Raw genomic sequence first — 18,913 nt, 5'->3', positions numbered from 1 at the left:
AACAGCTGATAGATCTTCCTGAATGGTTTTCTTAGGATGTTTTATATGGATTGTAATTTATGTTTTTTGTAATTAATATATAACATACATTGTTAATTTCCTTAAGTAATCCCATTATAGATAACCAATATGTAAGTCTTACCCAGAAAACCTGCTAAGCATTTGACTTAATTACTAGATCCCTGTTAATTTATTTTCATCGTATTGATTACAACACAGAATGATAAGTTAATAAATATTAATTATTTTCTTATTAGCTGATATTTTGCTTGTAATATATCCAGCATCTTCAGAGAACAAGAACAGTTTGTCAAAGTATGCAAAACAACAACAATTTGGTATAACAGTGGGACTAGTTTAAAAAAATTGTAACCAACAATACAAGAAACTAAAGTCCTAATTAGGCACTATCTATGTTGGAAAAACATGTACTGCCAACACATAAGTTTACTAGATATAATACCAACAAAATATCAGCTAATAAGTTAATAAATATTATTTTCTTGTCATTCTGTGTTGTAATCAATGCCGTGAAAATGAATTAACGTGTACTGCCAACACATAAACCTTTTCACAGGTTATTCTTTCTCATTTGTAAAAAATTCTGTTCACTTAAGTATATTAATAAACCATATTCTATAAAGTTCAGAAATAATGATTGGTTCAAAATATTCACTGTTTACTAATGTCCGGTAAGTAATCTATCATTTATCTGACCCTTCAGTTATCAGAATGGCAAGTTCTGATAATTTAAGAACTTATAATTTACTATTTAAGATACTCATCCACAAGCCAGGGAAAGCACCTCAGTTCCCCCAGAATTCCAGAGCTATCAGCCTCTTGTCAGGCCTGGGAAAAATAGCAGAAAAAGTAATACTGAAAAACGAAACGGACAATCTAGAACCTAATCCCAAAAGAACAATTTGGTTTTCGAACAGGTCACTGCACAACTCAACAGGTTAACAGACTTATAGAATACATAACTATCAGATTCGATTGGAAACAACATATAGGGGCAATCTTCCTGGATGTGGCGAAAGCCTTCAATAAAGTGTGGCACAAAGGCCTCATCCACAAATTAATAACAGCAAAATACTCACTAAACCTCATCCAAATCATAGACTCTTATCTGAAAAACCGAAAATTTCAAGTGAAACTGCATGGCCTCAGATCCACTGTAAGAAGTATCATAGCAGGTGTCCTGCAAGGCTCCCTTCTATCGCCACTACTCTTCAATATTTACATCTCAGATGTCCCAAACACTCCATCAACCATCATCGCTTTTTATGCAGATGACATGGCGATACTAGCCAGATCACTCAAGCCACACCTAGCCACATAATGACTACAAAATGCAGCAAGAAATCTTGAAAAATGGTTTCGAAAATGGAGAATAGACATCAATGCAGATAAGGGCACGGCCATACTCTTTACAAGAAAGAAAGCAAACTACCACGGAGTAGTCACAATGTTCAATACTGATGTCCCATGGCAAAAAGAAGTAAAATACCTGGGAATCAAACTAGATAACCGACTCAACTTCAACTACCATATCTCTCATGCCTGCAACAAAGCTAACTCAGCAATAGTTCAACTCTACCCTCTACTCAACCGAAGAAGCAAAGGCAGTCCAGAAAACAAACTAAGAATATACAAAGCAATCCTCAGACCCACATTAACTTATGGTTCACCAACATGGAGCCACCTGTCCTAGCAACATCAAAAGATTACAAATAATGCAAAATAAATGACTCCGAATGAACTTCGATGCCCCATGGTTTGTAAGGAACACTATCCTCCACCAAGACGGAAATCTGCCAGCACGGCCGGTCCGAGAGTATCTGATGCCCCCTAAGCAAAGAAAATTTAGGCGCCCCTATACATTGTCTCTTTATATATATATATTTTGCCATACTCTCACAAGCACATGTGCACCAAAGTCTTTCCGCCCCTAGTCGATTGCTTAGGTTCGCCTAATGATTAAATCGGCCCTCCCTGCCAGACATACCTACGTTTCTCCTCCAGATAGCAGCCAAGTATTTTGCTCAGGCATAACTCCATCCCAACCAACTCATTCGTGAATCATCAGATTACGATGAAAATGACAGATGGAAACACAAACGCCCAAAGGCGGCTCTGATCACAGATTGAAATAATTCTACACAGCTCTAATTAGGGCGAGCCAAGCGCTCAAAAATTTCTCTCATTAAATAATATAATTAAAACGTATCATACGGGATAAAAATCCAAAGGATTGATCTCCATCTTGCCATAAAAGTTAACAGGACAAGATCCCGATATTGATTTTTTTTTTTGTTTGTTTGTTTTAGCTAATAATTTGTTACAGTCTTTAGTTGGGTTTATTTTAGATATAAGAAATGATTTTGCTGCTCTAAATGAAGAAGCGAATTTATTAACAGAGGAGACAAAATTTAAAAATGAGAAGGAAAGAGTTAAAAAAAAACGGGGGGAAAATGTGTGACGAAGTTTCACAATATCTAACGATGAGATTATATTACATTAGAAAGAAAATTTCATTGTTAATACTTTTAATCTCATTTGTGATAAGCTAAGTTTGGAAATTAATGAAAGAGCAAAAAGCGATTTAGACAGATATGTTTTACATTTTTTGAAGAAAGTTAGAGATCAAGAGAAGTATAAGACTAGTATTAACAATATTTTACAAACTTATGGGACTGATATTAACTCAGAAAAATTTATTGACGAAGTTAAGCAATTTTTAATAATGATAAAGGAAGAAGATTCTTCAATTAAAAATATGTACAAATTTATAAAGGATATGCTAAGAGTCTACTTTTTCGAAAGCAGAAACACTTTTAAAAATATTTCTGACGATGCCTATTTCAAATGCAAGTGCGAATCGCTCATTTTAAGTGTTGAAACGAATAAAAAATTATTTAAGAAGCAACTTGCATCAAAATAAAACAAGTGAGATGATCGTCTGTCATGGCGGTTGCCAAGTGCTTATATATGTGATTCGTGATTCTGACATTTGATATAAAATGTGATTCAAGGAATTTAACAAGTATATTTATTGGCAGTGAATAGTCCTATTGGTATAGTCAACCGGTTTGGTTCTCAAACAGGTTCAAATAATCAACTTAAGTAGGTAAGTCAACCTTTTTTCAAAATATGGGCGATACGCTAGGCCTACTGCCATCAGCATCACCATTGTTTCATTGCGTCAGTTACTGCATTAGAAATTGCCTATTATTACAATACTGTGGAAAAGGAAAGTCATGTCCTGTTCCACAGAACAAAACGTGTGTCCAACCATAGATGCACCGTATGAGGAACTTAATTTCAAGCAGCTCCTGGCAATTTTCAAGCATATAGGAAATCTGCTTCACACAAAATGACCAGATAAGGTAGTAGTACACGAAATACAAGAAGTTGATACAGACGACGCTCAACTTTTAGAACTACTTCAAGACAGCGCTACCGAAAAAGCAACAACAGCTGAAGATCATTCCCTTACTGACCACACTGATTAACAGGAGGTTCGCGCGCGCAAAACTGCAACCTCCGAACCACCAAATGTGGATGTAATGGAAGAAGATGGCTCTGTCCCAGACTCTCCTACCTCCTCAAGTAAAAAGATCCCCCCGATTACTGCCTGAAAAGAATAAATGGATGCCACTAAGGAATACAATGAACAACTTAAAGATCTCTTAATATCATCTGTGACATTCTTTCCATTGTGGTAAAATTCACCCCAAGACTGTTATGGACTATCGTCGGTTAACATCCGAATTAAATACCAGAGGAATTCAGTATCATACATTCTCACTTGGTTCTGAAAAAAATCTCAAGGTAGTGATCACAGGTGTATCTGAGGATGTCTCCACAGACGAAATCACTACACATCTGCACCTGAATGATTTACCACAAATAAAGGATCAGGCGGGACAAGACCCCAATGCCACTAGTGTTGATTGAGATCAGTCAAACCTACAAACTCATATATGACTTGACGACCATCTGTGGATTGAAAATCTCGGTAGAACCGTTAAGGAAGAGAGCTTCAACTGGGCAATGCCATAGATGTCAAAAGTTTGGGCATGCCCAGAAAATGTGTAGGGCCGAATTTAAATACTTGAAGTGTGTGGTCGGTCACCCAACGAACACATGCTCTAGGTCAAAATCTACCCCAGCCAACTGTGGCGGTCTTCACACTGCCAACTACAGAGGATGTTTGCATAATCCACATAATAGAAAATCTGAAGAAGGAACATTCTCTTCTATTAGCTCACCTACATCAACGGCTACTTCACAGCCTCCTAAAGTTCAGAATAAAGACTCAGAAGCCCATCTGCTGAAAACTGAGGGCCCCAAAAAAACAACTCAAAAACAGCAGTCTAGGACATGCGGATGTAACCTGCCCTAAACAGACATTCCTAGAAGTCAGCATCACACCCAAATTTGACAGCTATCATTACCGCTTCCATGGCAAATATACTATTAGATTTTAGCAGATCTAATCCTTCACAAAGTTCTACCAACAGATTTCTAACAGACGCCCAAGGCATCATTTCAGCGCTCACTAATGAACGGTAAAAAATTAAAACCAGAATCCCTAGAGATCATAGCCTGGAATGCAAACGGCTTGAGAAATAAGATCCTAGAACTTCAAAATATTGTCCACAGACATCAGCCAGATGTCCTTTTACTAATTGAAACGTACCTAAGACCTGCAGACAATCCCAAAATTTATGGATATCAATCTTACAGAACAGACAGATCAACCCACAGAGGTGCACGCACGGCAATTTTCATCAAGAATTTTATCTCTCATCACTCCACAAACATCCCTCCTACCTCCAATCTTGGTCACTGGCATTGAGATTCTCACGAGTTCTGTCGGCAAATTAAAAATTTTTGCAGCATACTATTCCCCACAGAAATCATTATTATTTTCGGATTTGAACGCCTTATTTGATACTGGAGAGCCTACCATTGTGGCAGGTGATTTAAATGCCAAGCATTCTACCTGGAATAGCCATTCCACCAACAAAAATGGACAGATACTACAGAACTATGCTGATTTCAACAACCTTCATGTAATAGGTCCTGCTGATCCCACCCATCACAACACTTATGGTAGGGCTGATATATTGGACATAGCCATACTGCAGCACATCAGACTCCTATACAATTTAATGGCAATCAATGATCTATCATCAGATCATAACCCAATACGGTTAAAATTAGGAAATCTTGAAAAATTATCCTCCCCCTCACTCATTTATTCCTTGGCAAAGGCTCTCCAAGGTGCTTCCAAAATATATTGGTCCTGTTCCCATCATAAAATCAGAAGAGGAAATTGAAACAGCTGTCAAAAATCTAACAGAACAGATTACAGCAGCCTGTGCAGCAGTTACCACCCCTGCAACTGTCCACAAATCCAACCACTTGCCTGAAGATATGAATCTGATTAGGGAAAAAAATAAGGCTAGAAAAAGATACCACAATACCAGGGTGCCACAAGACAAACAGATCTTAAACAGGTTCAATTCTACAGTGAGAGATGCACTCGCAGCTCATAGAACTCAACTCTGGGAAGAAAACCTGACCTCCATCTCCACTGACAATCACTATGAAATCTTATCCGAAAGATTAAAAATAGAAATAAACCTCTTCCCATTCTTCAAACAGATTCAGGTCTCATCCACACTGATGCTGATAAAGCTGAGGCAATAGCAAATCATCTTGAAAAACAATGCAAACCCGCATACGACCACCTTGATATTAGTCATATCTACAAGATCCACCATAGCTTCAGATATTCACTCAATTAGCTCTCACACATTCCACTCAAATTGCACCCACCTCACCAGTAGTGCAACTAGAGGGGGGGAAAGGGGTCTGGGCACCCCCAAAGAAAAGGAAAAATCACTAGAAAAATTTCCAAAAATCTTTTCCTAATTAGAATTCTTTTTTTTTATTTATGTTGTGTGCTACTTATGAATTAGCGATCACTGCAGATGCTTAGTTATAGGTCGTATGCAATGTGTAGTGTGTATTCGCAAAAGGTCTACTCAACTCAGCCCTCCCCCCAAAGATTAAATCCTGAGCGCTCGGTCCCCTGCAAGATTAAATCCTGAGTGTGCCACTGCACCTCCCCTGCTGAAATATATGCTATTATTCAGAAATTCAAGAATAAAAAGGCTCCTGGACCCAATGGTATATCCAACAAAGTTATAAAACTTCTACCACATAAAGCTATTGTTCATTTAGCAAATATAATCAACTCCATCCTTCACTATAAATATTTTCTTCCTACTGGAAATTGGCGTACATAATACCAATTCATAAACCAGGAAAAGATTCCACTTTGCCTCAAAATTACAGACCAATCAGTCTCCTCTAATCTCGGAAAAATTGCCGAGAAGGTAATTCTTACTAGGCTTCAAGATTCAGTACTCCGATTAAATATCCTGCCTGAGGAGCAGTTTGGCTTCCGACAGTTGCATAGCACCACACAACAAATACATAGATTGGTGGAGCATATCATCACAGGTTTTAACTGGCATCAATGCACTGGGGCTGTTTTCCTAGACTTAGCCAGTGCATTTGACAAAGTTTGGCATCATGGTTTGCTATACAAACTAATATCCGGTGTACCAATCGGAATCATTACTCATCAAGGCACACCTCTATGATAGGCGCATGCAAGTGAGATTAAGTGGAGTAGTCTCTACACAGAAATACATCTTGGCTGGAGTTCCACAAGGGGCCTTACTAGCACCAATCCTATTCTCCTTATACTTGCATGATATACCACACAGCCCATTATCTTCGATTAAAGCTCTTTATGCTGATGACAGCGATACTGGCCAGATCATTAAAGCCTCGCCTAGCCATCAAGAAATTGCAAGAAAACCTACTGCAAATTGAACAATATTTTGACAAATGGCGACTACTGGTGAATCCTCTGAAGAGTGTAGCCGTCGTATTCTCTAGAAGATCAGTGCTTCCTAAAGAAGATATTCTCCTATTTAACACAAAAATTCAGTGAAAAACAGAGATCAAATATCTTGGTGTAGTACTGGACAGAAAACTGACTTTCAACTCCCATATCAAGACTCTGTGCAAACACATCAAAAACCATAGCCTAGCTCTACCCGTTAATTAACAGAAACAGTAAACTGAGCACCAGAATCAAACTTCTCATATACAAACTGATGGTTCGTCCAATACTCACCTACGCCTCACCAGCCTGGAGCCATACTTCAAACTCGAATATTATCAAATTACAACGCATTCAGAACAAGCGTCTTAGAATGATCCTGGGCGCCCCATGGTTCATCCGAACTGTCCAATTGCACCGAGACACGGAGGTCCTCTATATTTATACTTTCATGCAGACTATAGCAACCAAATTCTTCTCAAAAGCAACTGTGCACCCTAACAGATATCCAACTGGCTGCTGACTATGATGCAATGGACTATTCTAAGCACAAAAGACCTAAAGCCATCCTCAACACCAACACTGAGGATTAATCTCCTAGCCCACTCAGGGCGAGCAATTAACTCATAAGCTCTCTCAACTCACAGTCTCTATTAAGATAGCCGGGAATATGAAAAGCTTTTGCTTCACCCGTTAAGCCAATAATGTTACTAGTTACTATAAATCAAGTGACCTGTCGTTATTATGCATTGAATCAAATGTAATGGACTCGATTAATTATGATGGCATTATAGATATATTTGCTAAACCCAAAGCTAGAAAAAAAAATTTAGTGAGTAATTATTTTTTATATCTAAATTTGAACTGATTTATTTTTATACTTTATTTAAATGCAAATATATGTATACCAATGTTGTGTTGTGTTATTAAAATGAGTCATTATGGAAATGTCGAATTTTATTTTTGATAAACTAAAAAAAAATACTTATTTTTTATTCCTCATAATGATGTTGCGCCTAGGGTCTCCAAAAGTATAAATGCGGCCCTGCTCCAATTGCTATTTTGTTGTTATTACAAGAGAAACATTAATGCAAAACGATTACATAATAAAGTTTAAACTGTTTATAAACTCTTCTAAATTTAAATTATAAGCTATGTCTGTCTCTATCAATATAGTTGCTAGACCAAGCAATCTTTCTTGGGTCATTGCTGTTCGGAAATAAATTTTAATCAGTTTAAGCTTGGAAAAACCTTCCCGCACTTGCTATGCTAACAATTCCTGTTTGCGTAGCGATGGCGCCGACCACAATTAAGCTGCGCCGTGCGGCCGGCCGCCTCTATACTATACTCTGTCGACGGTATTGCTCTGCATACCGAATTTAGGGGGATATATCGGGTAGGAGTTGGATGAGAAGTATGATTAAGCATGAACAGAAAAAAAAAAAAGAAAGAAAAAGAAACTGTTGTGGTGTAAAAGGAGAGATGTGACCAGCTAACTCATGAACAGTACAAGGATCAGGTAAGGAAGATTACAGTCATGATGAGGAAAGAAAATTAAGATTATGAAAAGAAATTAGCAGGGTAGACGAAATGAAATCACAAAGAGTTTTTCGTTATGTAACAACTCGGAGGGAAGACTGTGAATGTGATGGTAAATAAAACTGTAGTACAGATGGAACAGAAGCAGATGCAATTGTTGAGCTACTACTAAGTTACATTTTGCAAACGTATATCATCCACTTGAAGATATTATTTTGGTTGTCGTTGCATGCATTGATTTGAGAACAGAGACTGATTAATTAGAGGTAGTTGGAATATTGAAGAATTTGAATGCAGACACAGCTGTGGGATTGAATGAGATATCTGCTCGCGTTTTAGGAAAATGAGTAGAGGAATTGGCGACGCCTTGACTAGACTATTTAATTCAACTTTCAACTTGGGCAAGGTCCTAAGAGAGAGAGAGAGAGAGAGGGCAAAGTAATTTTTGCAAAAAGGAAGATCTAAGTACTTCGCGGCAAAGTACAGACCAATCAGTATCTCAAGATTGATGCCAAAGTAATGGAAAGGTTGGTCAGAAACCTTGTGGTTGGTCAGAAAGAAAATTCAGAAATTGGTGGATAAGAATTTGATACTCTATGAGAGGTAGCATGACTTTGTAAAGGGCTGGTCATGCCTAAGTAATCTACTAACTTTTTTTATAATAGAGTGACAGCTGACTTGAATAAAGGGAATTGCAACACGATGATTCTGCTGGATTTTGCAAAGACATTTGACAGAATACTACAGGGGAACTCTGTTGCTTAGTTTAGAACAATATCCATATTTTCTCTTATTTAAACTTTATTTAACTTTATTTAAAACTCATTACAGCATTTTGTAATTTAGCACTATCAAATTTCTATCAATTAAAAATATGATTTTTCGAATACATAACTGCACAGATCATATTAAGTGATGGACTGAGCTAATTTCAGCATCTATTTTATTTCGGTCTAATAACATTTTCCTGCACTTTTGGCTGATGGTAATGTGATCTATTTCAGGGGTGTTCAACCCGTCGATCGCGGAGCGATTTTTGGTCGATCTCTTGTGTATTCCTCCTCGCTTACAAATTTAATTAAATCTGAAAGCATAATATTTATTTATCATTATTTTGTATTATATTTAATTCGCTTTAAGTGTATTGCTATTCTTTATTTATTTTTCATTAAAATTGTCAAATCAGTAATTTTCTTATTAGTCCGGGTAAATGAATTAATTTGGATCAGTGGAAGTCAAACAGCCAGCCGAGTGAATACGATTATAAGCAAAGTGTAAAAACTCGATTGTAGGTTAAATATTAAATATTCCAAAACACATTACGTCGATTTTTTACTTAGGTTAAGTCTCATGTGAATATTGTAAAAAAATAAAGTGGGACAAAAGCTGTTCCCCCTACTTAGAGGAAGATTACCATTCAAGAATGTTCAAAGAAGCAGCCACAGTCGCCCGTTCTACTGTGAACCTTAACAGAAATCAAGGCCTAATACTGCCAGAGATATGGAAAACCCTAATCAGAGCCTTAAAAACGGAAGAAATGAACTTTAATACAAACTACAGAAGGTTCCTCAGCAACAGCTAGTTGATCTTGTACACGCGATACGTGTTTCACTCACGTTCGATACTATTTCATTTGTAATTATTCTTGTCAGTTTTGCAGTTACGCATAATTGTGAGAGTGTTTAAACCTATATGTTAGTGCCCTGAAGAAGCCAACGGATAAGTGTGGCGAAACTAGTTGGTCCAGTTAATTAATTAAATATTGATCAACACTTGATCGGTTAACCAAATATTATTATTTATTTATTCATAAACTTTGTTTGTCTCGGTATAGTTTGTATTAGGTGTTTTTGCAAATAACTCTTTTGAAGTTAACTGTATATACTGCTTTAATAAGAATATGTTAACGTGTTAAAAACAAAGGCAATGTTTTTGTCACCGAAGCTGTACATGGCGGCATTAGAAACCGATGGCCGGCAACTTACAATCAAAAGAAAGCGGATGAGAACAAAAGACGTACCGAACTTGAAACTTAAGATGAAAGACTCATATCGATTCTTTGGGGGTGGGGGGTTGACAAACTTCATGCGAGGTCTCAGAGGAGGCCTAATAAAAAGGGACTGAAGCAAGCAGGAGGGGTCCCGGTTCCAGAATTGCTGTCAGAGAGGAGGCCGCCAGGTCCAGAGTCGCCATCAGAGAGACTGCCTAGATCCCCTTTGCTTGAGAGAGGAGCTTCCCACTTCCAGAAAGGAGCTTCGTGGTTCGAGACGTCGCTAGAGAGAGACTACTTCTAGGCAGCAGACAAGGTTTCAAATTGCCGAAAGGAAGAGTTCCAATTGCCGGAGAAAAGTTTCCAGGCCAGGGTAATGTCAAACATTCATCAGTGTGTTGCGTTTTCATTACAACTGGATGAATCAAAAGACCTAACCGATATTGCTCAGTTAATGGTATTTATTAGCGTCGTATTTCAAGATTATTCAAGTAAAGAAGAATTTTTGAAAATTATACCATTATTGGGAAGGACTAAGGGAGAAGACATTTTTTTGGCATTTGATGAATTTGTGAAACAACATAAACTTCCGCTTTTTAAACTTGTGTCTATTACTACTGATGGTGCTCTGAAATGATAGTTAATAAATCAGGCTTCATTTCATTATGTAAAAACGATGACAAATATCCAGATTTTTTAAAGTACCACTGTATTATTCACCAACAAGTACTGTGTAGTAAAAGATTAAACACAAAATATGTTTTGGATATTACATTTAAAATTGTAAATTCTGTTCTAGGAAAAGCCCTGCAAGGTCAGTTATTTAAAATAGGCAGATGATGATAGGGAACTTCTGTTGTACAATAAGGTTCGCTGGCTCAGCAGAAGTCAATTTTTAGAAAGATTTCTTGTATTAATTAACGATATAAAAATTTTCTTGATGAAAAAGGAGATATTTATCCACAATTGAGTGATAAAAGATGGTTGTTACACTTATCATTTTTAGTGGATTTCTGTACGAAATTAAGCAATTTAAATTTAGAGTTACAAGGAGGAGCCTGTGTAGCTCAGTGGATGTGGCGTTTGCACACCACCGCGCTTGGCCGCACGAAGGAAGACTTGGTTTCGAGTCTAGTCGGCGACTAGAGGAAATTTTTCTAAGCCTTTTTTCGACCGGTTCCCGAGTTAGTCGATCTCTGGCACGGGCAAGCAGCTTTTTCCTCCCGGAAACTCGGGTTTTTCGTCCTGTAAACTCAAGAAAATCGACAGTAGAACCCACATTATTTCAGACATTAAATATATTGTGTTAGGGTTAGGGACCACGAGATGGCGGCACATTTGAGCCGTCTCTCTTCACTGCGTACCGCTTAATTAGTGATAGCTTTGGGCCATCTGTCTCTGATTGGGTACCAGTGGAGATTAAACTGCCCACTCAGTCTCCAAAAGTTAGATAGGGCTAAATGGCCTCGCCTACTCCCGTTATACGGGAATAAAAAGGCGTTAGCTGATATTTTGATTTTTTTAGGTAGAGATAAAAATTTAATTGACATGTGAAGTTCAATAAAATCTTTTCAACAATACTTACTTTTATTAAGAAAAATATAAATGACTGCGAATTTAGACATCTCCCATATTTATTAAAATTTTTTGAACAAAATCAAGAAATGCTTTGGTATGATTTAAAAGAATTTATTCGTGAAATAGAATTAGTGAGGAAGAAATAAATTCAAGATTTAAAGATTTTAATAAAACTGAAATGATTGCATCTTTTATCAACAATCCATTTGAAGAAAACTTGAACATCACAGAAATTTCAAATAAAATTAGTGGGTTGTTTGATATAAACCAAGCTGAAGTAGAACTTGAGATAATAAACATTCAGAATAGTTTACATTTTAAAAAAATCAGCTAACGCCTTTATATTCACGTATGCGGGGAGTAGGCGAGGCCATTTAGCCCTATCTAACTTTTGGAGACTGAGTGGGCAGTTCAATCTCCACTGGTACCAATCAGAAATAGATAGCCCAAGGCTACCACTAATTAAGCGGTACACAGTGAAGAGAGATGGCTCAAATGTGCCGCCATCTCGTGGTTCCTAACCCTAACACAATATATTTAATGTCTGAAATAATGTGGGTTCTACGGTCGATTTTCTTGAGTTTACAGGACGAAAAACCCGAGTTTCCGGGAGCAAAAATCTGCTTGCCCGTGCCAGAGATCGACTAACTCGGGAACCGGTCGAAAAAAGGCTTAGAAAAATTTCCTCTAGTCTCCGACAAGACTCGAAACCAAGTCTTCCTTAGTGCGGCCAAGCGCTGTGGTATGCAAACGCCACAATGAAGTCATTTGGAAGTATGCACATGAAATATTCCCAATATTAACTGATATTGCGCGAAAAATTCTGTCGTGTTTCGGATCGACCATACTTGTCAGAATCCGCTTTTTCAAATATGACCGTCATAAAAAATCAATTAAGTAACCAAATTACAGATGGTCATTTGGATGATTGTCTGCGATTGTCCACTTCTTCATATCAACTTGACTATGAAAATATTGCGAGGTCCAAACAATGCCAAATTTCACATTAACTTTTTTCATTTTTTTTTAATCAACTAGCATTTCCTGTAACTTGTGAGTTTGTAATCAATCTGTTGTTTTTTTCTAACTTTGGTTTTCCAAAATAGAGAAATAAATATTTTATTGCAATATATTTTTTGTTGTTATTGTATTAAAATAATTAAATGTGATAAATTTTTAAATACACAAATAAAGTTTTTGGTTGTGTATTTTTTTTTAGTTGTTTATTTGTTGGTAATCAGATATCAGGTTGGGGAACGTGATCTATATAAGAGAGTAGATCGCCGAATAACTTTTTATAGAAAAGTAACTCTCGTAGCAAAAAAAGTTTAACACCACTGATGTATTGTTTCCACGCTTTGCCATCTGGTGACACCCAGGTTACGTTATGTATTCTCTTATGCTGAAATATTGGAGTATTAGAGTAGACCTTCCTTATCCGCAGGGAATGCGTTCCAGCTACCCGCGGATAGTACCGAACTTATACATACTATTAATAGAAAGGGGGATGGTAAATCCCTTTATGTTTTTATAGCCAGGTACGAAACTCGGATCGAAATCCATCATTAAACATAAAGGGATTTACCATTCCCCTTTCTATTAACATATTCGCCGATAAAATAGCCTTTCGGCTTATTAAATTAGTAACTATATATACCATGTTCTCTCCTATGATTTAATTTAATTTAAAGTTTGATTTATAAATTAGGTGTAGTAAGAGATTAACAACAATAACTAATAATAAAATAGGCCAATTCTAACAACATACCAGCCTGGTTGACCGAGTGGTTAGCTTATTCGCTCTCTGCGGTCAAAAGGCTGCGAGTTCGAATCCTGCCGTAGGCATGGATGGTTGTGCTTGTCTGTGAAAATACTAGTGACGGCGGTAGATGGCGTTGGTGTAGATGATGAAAGTAGTAGGTTAGTGCATTGAGTTGGTGGAGAATTGTAGAGTAGGTGCCCTCCCTCGATAACCTTTGAACCCCCCCCTGGAGGCGTAATGTAATAATAATAATGTAATAAGAGTTATCTAAATGGAATCTTAGTAGCCTCAGCATACGGTTTTTTTTATTATTTATTTATTTATTTTATGAAGTCGACTTTCACCTCTTTTCACTTAAAAGGAAGCACTTTACAGATTTTCTTTGGCATATCCGAATTACCAGGATTACTACTCTTGCGTTTAGAGGCCATTATTAATGAAATAAAGGTTGCTTGAACACAAGCACTGCGATACAGCGGCAGTCGATCTGACAACCGAGAAGCACTCAGAACGGGGCACAATTTAAAACTTATGATTTGTCTATTACAAAAAAAAAGAAAAGAAAAGAAAAGAAAGCCATACGGCATCATTTCGGCGATGTAAAGTTTAGATATTAGATCCAACATTATTTCAAAGCCGAAGATTTGTAGAAACTATGAAGGTTTTTACAAATTCTATGAGAGAATACAATACTCGGCATTCCCGCGTTCCTTTAGCTGCTATGCCAAGTAGTCATTTGTACAAGCTAAAGCCGATGTAATAATAAATTGTTTATTTCTGGAATTTTCGATTTTATATCTTCGGACCGGGGTAGACTGCGGATAACTGAAACCGCGGATAGCGAACCCGCGGATAAGGGAGGACTACGGTACTAAATTATATTTATCGTACACTTGCACCAATAATTCACCATTTACATTTCTCTCTCCCAAACCATGCTCACACATTACAGTCTATAGCCTCTCATCATCTGTGCCAACGCTAGCGTTGAAGTCACCCACAAGAAGTATGTACTGGTTACCATGTGTCATTATCAAGGTCATATCAAGTAGACTGTAAATCAGTTAAAAAAATCAGCTAACGCCTTTTATATTCCCGTATACGGGAGTAGGCGAGGCCATTTAGCCCTATCTAACTTTTGGAGACTGAGTGGGCAGTTCAATCTCCACTGGTACCCAATCAGAGACAGATGGCCCAAGGCTATCACTAATTAAGCGGTACACAGTGAAGAGAGACGGCTCAAATGTGCCGCCATCTCGTGGTCCCTAACCCAATATATTTAATGTCTGAAAAAATAATGTGGGTTCTACGGTCGATTTTCTTGAGTTTACAGGACGAAAAACCTGCTTGCCCGTGCCAGAGATCGACTAACTCGGGAACCGGTCGAAAAAAGGCTTAGAAAAATTTCCTCTAGTCGCCGACTAGACTCGAAACCAAGCCTTCCTTCGTGCGGCCAAGCGCTGTGGTGTGCAAACGCCACATCCAGTGAGCTACACAGGCTCGTCAAGTAGACTGTAAAAATTTTATTTTTCTCCTCAGAGGATGCATTTTCAGTTGGGGTATATATTCCCGTATACGGGAGTAGGCGAGGCCATTTAGCCCTATCTAACTTTTGGAGACTGAGTGGGCAGTTCAATCTCCACTGGTACCCAATCAGAGACAGATGGCCCTAGGCTATCACTAATTAAGCGGTACACAGTGAAGAGAGACGGCTCAAATGTGCCGCCATCTCGTGGTCCCTAACCCAATATATTTAATGTCTGAAAAAATAATGTGGGTTCTACGGTCGATTTTCTTGAGTTTACAGGACGAAAAACCTGCTTGCCCGTGCCAGAGATCGACTAACTCGGGAACCGGTCGAAAAAAGGCTTAGAAAAATTTCCTCTAGTCGCCGACTAGACTCGAAACCAAGCCTTCCTTCGTGCGGCCAAGCGCTGTGGTGTGCAAACGCCACATCCAGTGAGCTACACAGGCTCGTCAAGTAGACTGTAAAAATTTTATTTTTCTCCTCAGAGGATGCATTTTCAGTTGGGGTATAGCACTGAACAACTCTTAGCTATTCAGATGTAGTTTTAAGATTTACTGTTATTGAGTTCTGAAATTGGTTCCCACCCAATCATTGTTTGACTAAATGTCTTGCTCATGAACATTCCAACTCCATATTGATACATATTAGTTATATTAGACATCCCTTAATAAAGAAACACATTCCCATTGGGAAAATGTATTCTACCAATAAAACCATGGTACTTTGCTCAATAATCCATAACTTACGCGGGGCACATAAAAATAACCGGAATTATTATTATTATTTTTAAAAAAAAAATCATCTAACGCCTTTTTATTCCCGTATACGGGGAGTAGGCGAGGCCATTTAGCCCTATCTAACTTTTGGAGACTGAGTGGGCAGTTCAATCTCCACTGGTACCAATCAGAGATAGATGGCCCAAGGCTATCACTAATTAAGCGGTAGACAGTGAAGTGAGACGGCTCAAATGTGCCGCCATCTCATGGTCCTTACCCCTAACAATGTATTTAATGTCTGAAATAATGTGGGTTCTACGGTCAATTTTCTTGAGTTTATGGGACGAAAACCCCGAGTTTCCGGGAGGAAAAACCCGCTTGCCCGTGCCAGAGATCGATTAACTCGGGAACCGGTCGAAAAAAAGGCTTAGAAAAATTTCCTCTAGTCGCCGACTAGACTCGAAACCAAGTCTTCCTTCGTGCGGCCAAGCGCCGTGGTGTGTATTTTTTTTTAATTATCAGCAAATCAGCTAATGCTTTTTATTCCACTATAAGCAGTAAGTGAAAAAAAGAAAAAATTCTATTAAAGTTTATAATACAATATTCTAGTCTCCTTCAAAGTACTCTCCATGTGAGTCAATACATTTGTCTCAAAGATTTTTCCACTACTGGAAACAGTTCTGGAACTGTTCAACTGGTGGAAGAGCCTGTGTAAAACAGTGGTAGTGGTGTTTGCACTCCCCAGTGCAAGAAGCGCCAGAAGCCAGACTTAAATTCAAGTCTGGTTGCCAACTAGTGGAACTTTTTCTAATCCTTTTTTCGTCTGGGTCCAGAATTAGTCGATTTCTGGTATGGGAAAACGAGTTTTCTTCTCCCAGAAACTCAAGAAAATCGACCGTAGGACCCACACTATTTCAGACATTAAAAATATTGTGTTAGGGTTAGGGACCACCATATGGTGCCACTTGTTGAGCCATCTCTTCACTGCAGGCTGCTAAAATTAGTGATAGCCTTGAGCCAGCTAACTCTGATTGGCTACCAGTGGAGACTGAACTGCCGAATCACCAAAACTTGGACAGGGGTAAAAACAGCCTCGCCTACTCCCTACACAGGAATAAAAGGCTTCGGTTGATTTTGTCTTGTTAAAGTCACATTGGAGAAAGAAACATTGACCTGATTTTTTTAATCATCTGTGAGCAAACGAGGCACAAAATTAGTGGACGTTTCCTTTGCAAATCTTCTGGTAAAATTCGCTGTACGAACTCTATGACAAATTTGTCTCTCTTCAGAAACTTGCTCAATGGTTTTTCGAAGATTTTCGTCGATTGCCTGGCAAACGTTTTCAATGGTTACATGATTTCTGCTTGTCGAAGTTCGGCCAGATAGTTGTGGGTCTTCAACTGACATGTCCTCATTTTTGAAACGTGAAACCCACTCATAGACCTCGCTTTACACAAAGGGTTGTCCTTAACAGCTTGCTGAAGCATAACAATAGTTTCTGCTGCAGTTTATTCAAAAGAAAGCAAACTTTTACTCCCACTCTCTGTTCCTTGCGGCCAGCCATAACAAAATTGTCAAAGTTGCTTGTAAGCATTAACACAAAAGCAACCAGGCAATGGAACAGATCGCATAGGATGACGCCACTTGCCAGACTGGTGCGTAAAACGCGCACCAGTCTGGCAAGTGGCATCAGGGGATACCCAAAAATAACCGGAAGTTAAGATTTCGGTTATTTTGGGGTGTCTCCTTGTATATTTTTCCATTACCTTTCTTAGTTGTGTTACTTTTCTGGTTTGACAGAGTGTTTTAACATTCCATTGGCGACTTTGTGTCCTAATTTTCCAGGATTTAGTCGATACCAAGCAGTCCATCGGATTTCTGCATTTATCGGATTGAAAATAATATTTAAAATTTCGGAGACTTGAGGAGTTGTTAGCCCACATACTTCCTATATTCTGGTGGTGGGGCTGCTACTTCAGCAACCAACATGCATTTTGTAAAAAAGCATTTACTCTCGGGCAAATGTTTCAGTTATACTGCCGATTCCTAGTCACCAGAGCCTCGTTTGTGATAATAAGTTCTTCCATGTGGTATTTGAGTGGGAGAGGCTATATATTATATATGAAAGACTTCAGAATATTATGCAATAACAACCCCCTTAGAACCCTACAAGAATGTGAGGAGTAAGTTTTTCTCTTCGAGAATAGTGACGGAATGGAATGAGTTGCCTGTTTGTCAGTTTTTGCTTGTGTTTTATCTGTTCATGGTTTTAAAGAGAGCTACGAGAAATATTGTGTTGATGATAGCTTCGGTCTTCCATGATGAGTCTTAGGACTCCATAAAGGTACTCCTGCAATACTACTACTAATAATGATGATAATATTTGATTCTTTCTGGTCAAATGTCATCTGCTCCAGCTGCCTTTCCATATTTCATGTTTTTGATGAATTTTTCTACATAAATTATTGATACGTACTTCTGTTTGGATTCTCTTCAAAATTTTCTACTACTATTCTCTCACTACTTGTTTCATTTGACAGTATCTCAAAGTGTGTGCTAGGGCAATGGGAATAATGACAGTACATTGTGATCTTCGATTGGAAAAGACCAGTTCAATTTTCGTCGTGACGATAGGAATCTTTATATGGGAGTTTATTTAATTGAAGGTGAGTTAGCCGATGTCATTCGGCTAACTCACCTTCAATTAAATTCGAGTTTTTCTTTACATTCCACATACAAACATATCGGCCATGAAAACATAAATCACAGTAAAAAAAAAAGTGGTGATGGTGGGAAGTGGATGCCAATGTTTGTTTCCAATGACAGCGTGATCTGGTAACCAGGAAGAGAAATATTTAACACCCTCTAC

Source organism: Typopeltis vanoorti, chromosome 7 (genome assembly GCF_054136105.1).
Source record: "Typopeltis vanoorti isolate ZY-2024b chromosome 7, IOZ_Tvanoo_1.0, whole genome shotgun sequence".
Classification (NCBI taxonomy): Eukaryota; Metazoa; Arthropoda; class Arachnida; order Uropygi; family Thelyphonidae; genus Typopeltis; species Typopeltis vanoorti.
The sequence above is the reverse complement of the archived record's forward strand: the minus strand, read 5'-3'. Positions refer to the sequence as shown.